At 42.5% G+C, this 6,136-nt stretch overlaps 1 pseudogene; it reads left to right on the top strand.

Annotated features, from left to right (window-relative positions):
- The first annotated feature begins 3,822 nt into the window (after positions 1-3,822).
- On the top strand, positions 3,823-4,402 carry LOC150052640 (transforming protein RhoA pseudogene; annotated as a pseudogene).
- The last annotated feature ends 1,734 nt before the right edge of the window (positions 4,403-6,136 follow it).

Raw genomic sequence — 6,136 nt, 5'->3', positions numbered from 1 at the left:
CATAGACAAGATCAGGCTGGTAGATAATGTTACATTTGGCCCACATAGAATTTTGTAGAATTTAACTTAGTTGCCAACATTTAAAAATGGTGAGATCTTTGTTTTTACATAAGAATCTGGGTTTCCAGCTGCTCTTGAAAACTGAGGAGCTCTAGCAACCCAGGACTGCAGTTCCCATCGGGACAGCAATTGCCTGCACGAAGCAGCTCTGGCATGGTTCATGTGACCTACAGACCAGTTCCTTACAGTCCTATGTTCCCTGCCCAGTGGCTGAGAGCATCTGAATTTGTAACTCATAACTAGTTTACAAACTGAGTTTGTAACTAAAACTAACCATTCATTCTTCAGGCCAACCTCTAGTATGGCCTGGCACTGGTGGCTCCTGCCTGTAATCTTAACTACTCAGGAGGCTGAGATCTGAGGATCATGATTGAAAGCCAAGATGGGCAGGAAGAGACTCTTCCCTCCAGTTAACCACCAGAAAGCCAGATGTGGTGCTGTGGCTTAAAGTGGTAGAGTGCTAAAGAAATAGCTCAGGGCCCAGGCCCTCAGTTCAAGTTCCATGACCAACACACACACACACACACACACACACACACACACACACACACAGAGTATGCTATGCTACGTGTTAGGAACTGAGTCATATGGGTATCAGAATGAAGAAAGGGCCAAAAGCATACTCAACAGGCAACAGATTTTATTTGAGAGTGAAGTCTGGGAAAGATGCCAAGTCTCCTTTCAGCCCCACTGAAGGGGAGATGGCACACCCCCCTTACAACTAGGATTTCATTAAAAATCAGGCAGAACTAGTGCAGTTGAGGGGGGCGGATGGAAGTAGGGTGGGTGAGCAACGTTATTTTGACTGAGGAGTTTCAAGGCTTCAGCAGTCTCTGTGTTCATTAGAAGCATCAGCATTGGATGTGGCCTTGGTCTCTGGCTCACTTCCTCAGGTGCATTTATTCAAGGGGAAGGGGAGGGGAGCCAGTTTGGTGGGGTCTGCAGCAAGGACAGTCCTAAGAGATGGCAGCCATTGGCTTTATGTTGAGTCATTTTCCATCAATAGGATATGGTATGATAAACATTATCTAGTAGTCTAATCTCTGACTTGAGACTCCCACGGGTCTCCAAATCAACAAAGTCCTAAATATTCGATACACTAGTTTGGTCTTTTCCTTTGTGTCTATAGATCTAAACCCCCAAGCTCAGAAACCCTTGAACTGAATGGGTATCATCCCCTAGCCTCTCCTTCTCATGGCTCAATATCTTCCACCTTGTCCCTACTTCTCTCCACTCAATTCCAGTCCAGAGGCCATGTCTTCTACCTAGACCTCCCTGCTTATTCTTCACAACCCTCCCATCTCCCCCTCACCCTTTCTTCCTCAGGCCTCCCAAAGCAGCCTTGCACTTCCACCTGCTGTGTTTCAGCACCTGCTATGTTTCTCTCTAATTGTCTGTTTACATGGCTGCCTCCTCCACATCCACCCCAGACTGAGATCCTTGAAAGCAGAAACTATGGCTGATTCATCTTTGTATATGCGGTGCCTCTCTGTATACCTTGGCAGACATCAGACACTCAATAAATTCTTGTTAAATGAATGAAGAAAGAAACAAACACATGAGGAACAAATTGGCATGTGTTTGGGGAATGTCACAACCTCAGCCATTGTAATGAAAGGAAATTCTTGCCATTCAAGCTTTTCTCTGTCTACAAGGAATCACTTACTCCCTTCTCTAGTCCTTGTATGAGCAGAGTATGTGATGGATCCTAGGTGAGTGATCCAAGGATGCTCATTCAAAGAGGTCACATCTCTGGCTATGGAGAGACAAAGAGAACTACAATCGCAGGAGACAACTTCAGAGCCGTGGTTTGATCATTTAGCCCATGAGAGCTACAGATCAGGTGGCTGCCTCTACTTGAGTGGAGGCAGAGAAAACACTGCCATTGAGACTTGCCAGAGACAAGGCCTAAGTAAGTTATGCCTTTTCCTCTGAGCTCCAACAGTACTTGCTATTACTCGAAGATACCAGGCTTCATTCTTCCTCAGGGTTTTGTGCATTTTCAGTTCTCTCTGTCTAGGATGCTTTTCCCTTTCCAGAGCTCATTCACTTGCTTTATTCAGACTTAAGATCAAATTAACTCTAGGAGAAAAGCTTTCCCTGATCATCAAGGAGCAACATCTTAGCATCCCACATCTTAGCATTCCTGACTCGTTATTCTGCTTTTAAGGAAGAGCTGTAGGAAGAAGAGCATTCAAGATCACAAAGAGCCAGGACTTAATGTCACTAAGACTCTAATCCCTCTCTCCTTTATCTTTGCCTTTTTTCTGCTTCTAACCAATGAAGTAAGGGCCATGACTCACAGCCTTTGTGCTCATATTTTAAAGGTGAAGAACATTTCCCAGCCATTATGATGAAGTCTGTTCTCAGAGAAATATTCCAATGGAATCCCATAAGAAAATGTGTGATCTTCATGGCTGAACCTGAGTCCTTCCTCTGGATAAGGACTTTTTTGGTTTGGTTTATCCCTCACGCTGTCACCATAACCAAAGCAAGAGGAGCTTTATGTGCCCAGGCTTGTGTCACCTGCATGGAGCTAAGAATGAAGCAAACACCATCTGAACCATACAGTGAGGAATGAAAGTGCCTCTGGTGCTGGTGGCTCATGCCTATGATCCTAGCTACCAAGGAAACTGAGGTTTGGGGTCACAGTCTGAAGACAGCCCAGGCAGTTAAGTCCATGAGACTCATACCTGTAACCTACCTCCTCCCCCCAAAAAAGTTGAAAGTGGAGCTCTGACTCAAGCAGTAGGGTGCCAGACTTGAGAAAAAAAACCTAAGGGAGAGAACCAAGGCCCTAAATTCAAGTCCAGTACTGGCACACCACCCCCCCACACACACATACACACATGCACACACACACGGAATAGAAAATCAAGATACAATTTGTCTCCAAGACAGAGGAAACAAAGGGGCATGCAGGTGGATCAAACCTCTGAGTATGACTAAACAACCTTCAAAACATTTGCTCCCGTTCATTAATTATCCCCATTCAACTCTCACATCAGTTCTGGATGCATGCCCAGACAGGAGCACCTGCGGGCTAATGCTTGAAATCATGAACTGGTGTGGACATGGTGTGGCAAAAGCCCCCGCCTTGAGCCATTAAGATGGTAACTTTGGCCAACAGCAAAAGAAGAACAAATAGTCCAATTGGCATCTATTTTCAAATGATAATACCAAAGCCAAGAGAAATATTTAGATATATTCACAGTCACATAGTAAATCAGATTTTTGCTTTAAAAAATATTGTAAAGGTGATGTGCAGAAGGGTTACAGTTACATGAGTCAAGTAATGAGTACATTTCCTTTTGAACACTGTCACCCTCTCCCTCATGTTCTCCCAGTGTTTTCCCCTCCCAACTTCCTTCCCCCAAAAGTTGTATAGTTCATTTCTAGCATAGTGCTTAGTGGGTTTCCCTGACAAATTGATTCACCTTTTGTCCCACTGTTTCTGTGCTTCCCCGTTCCCTCTACAAATCAGATAAACATATATATGACAGAGGGAAGAGAAATCATAAACAGTGACAGAAGAGAATAAGTCAAAGGGGGAAAAAAAGAAAAAGAAAAGAACCACAAACAGTACAATAAAAAAAGAAAAAACTTCTTGACTCACAGACCTGCATCATTGGTGTGAAGAGGCAGGACTCAGGAGTCATCGCTTGAGCCTTTTACCTGAGAAGTTCAAGGTACTTTGTTTAACTTCTGTCACATAAACCATACATTTTGCAGTACATTTATAAGAGATGCCACAACAGGGCAGGAAGATTATGATCGCCTGAGACCCCTCTCCTACCCAGACACTGATGTTATACTGATGTGTTTCTCCATTGACAGCCCTAATAGTTTAGAAAACATTCCAGAAAAATGGACTCCAGAAGTTAAAATATTTCTGTCCCAACGTGCCCATTATCCTGGTTGGAAACAAGAAGAATCTTCGGAATGACAAGCACACAAGGCGGGAGTTGGCTAAGATGAAGCACAAGCCAGTAAAGCCTGAGGAAGGCAGAGATATGGCAAACAGGATTGGCGCTTTGGGGTACATGGAGTGTTCAGCAAAGACCAAAGGCGGAGTGAGAGGGGTTTTTGAAATGACCACATGAGCTGCTCTGCAAGCCAGACGTGGAAAGAAAAAATCTGGGTGCCTTGTCTTGTGAAACCTTGCTGCAAGCACAACCCTCATGCGGTTAATTTTGAAGCGCTGTTTATTAATCTTAGTGTATGATTACTGGCCCTTTTCATTTATCCATAATTTACCTAAGATTACAAATCAGAAGTCATCTTGCTACCAGTATTTAGAAGCCAACCATGATTATTAATGATGGCCAACCCATCTGACCTACCAGGGTCCTTCAGACACCGCTCTAACAGCCCTCTCTGCACTCCACCTGACACACCAGGCGCTAATTCAAGGAATTTCTTCTTGCTTCTTTCTAGAAAGAGAAATGGTAACTTTTGTGAATTAGTTTGTAACTACTTTATAACTAACATGTCCTGCCTGTCATCTCTCAGCTGCAAGGAACTCTGGTGAGGCACCACTTCAGAGTTTTACTTCTTAATAGATTTATTTCATTGGCACAGCTCTGGGTTGACATCTAGTTTTTTGGTTTTTGTTTTTGAAAATGTACTCAGCCAGAAATGCAAATTCCCATGGCAGCTGTGGCAGAGTTACAGTTCTGTGGTTTCATGTTAGTTACTTTATAGTTACTGTGTAATTAGTGCCACTTAATGTATGTTACCAAAAATAAATATATCTACCCCAGACAAATGTAGTATTTTTTGTATACTTGGATTTCCTAATACTAATATTTTGTCATTCCCACAAAAAAAGTGCATTGGTTTTTTAAGAACAACAAAAAATATGAGTGTATCTGGAACTAAAGTCAGATGGAAAAATTCAAAAAAATCTTCTTGCATCCATTTTTTGAGTTTATTTCAATAAACCTGATTTTATGTGATCATGTACACATAGCTATTGAGTTATTGATCCTCTCCTAAGAATATCTTCCTCTGTTCTCACTGTGTCCGTGTTTAGATGGCTGTTTAATTAATTGTGTCCAGATGTAATTACTTGTCTTTTACTATCCATTGGGCTGACTGTGGACTTCTAATTATCACAAATGAGAGAAACCATAAAACCTATGTTTCTTTGAGTCTGGCTTGCTTCATTAATTTTTTACATTTCAGTCTTTCCATTTCCTTATGATAGGGGCAATGTTATTCATTCTAATGTAAGAGTGAAATTCTATTGCGCAGACATACCACCTTTTCTTGATCCATTCATCCACGGAAGGGCATCTGGGTTGATTCCCTATCTTGGCTATGGTAAACAATGCTGCAGTAAACATAATTTTGCTGATGGTTTTAGTGTAGCCTGGTTTGTGATCAGTTGGGTAGACAGAGGCCAAGGAGTGGGATTGCTGGGTCATAGAGAAGCGGTAGGTTTAGCCTTTTGAGAAACAGCCATACGGCTTTCCAAAGTGGTTGAACTAGTTTATATTCCCACCACCAGTGTAATAGCATTTTCTTTTGGTCACATCCCCTCCAGCATCTGTTGTCAGCAGATTTCTTAATCGTGGCCATTCTAGCTGGGGTGAGGTGGAATCTCAATGTTGTTTTGATTTGAATTTCTTTTATGGACAGAGATGTTGAACATTTCTTCATATGTCTTTTGATCGTTCTAATTTCTTCTTCTAAGAAGTCTCTCTTTTTTAGCCTCTTTGTTATTGGGTTGGGTTGTTGTTTCTCTTTCTTGTTTTTTTTTCTTTTCTTGTCAGTCGTGAGGTTTGAACTCTGGGCCTGGGCATTGTCCCTGAGCTCTTCAGCTCATGGTTTTCTCTCTACCACTCGAGCCATAGCACCACTTCTGGTTTTCTGGCAGTTAATCGGAGATAAGAGTCTTTTACTGGCTTTGAGCCATGATCCTCAGATCTCAGCCTCCTGAGTAGCTAGAATTACAGGCGTGAGCCACTAACACCCAGTTTGGGTTATTGTTTCTTTGAGGATTTATTTGGGGGGGGGGAATTTTTGAGTTCTGAGTGTATTCTGGATATGGGCCCTTGTCTGATGTATAACT

Source organism: Megascapheus bottae, chromosome 16, assembly GCF_031878675.1.
Source record: "Megascapheus bottae isolate mThoBot1 chromosome 16, mThoBot2.hap1, whole genome shotgun sequence".
In the NCBI taxonomy this organism is placed as follows: domain Eukaryota; kingdom Metazoa; phylum Chordata; class Mammalia; order Rodentia; family Geomyidae; genus Megascapheus; species Megascapheus bottae.
This window is presented reverse-complemented; position numbering and strand designations above follow the sequence as displayed.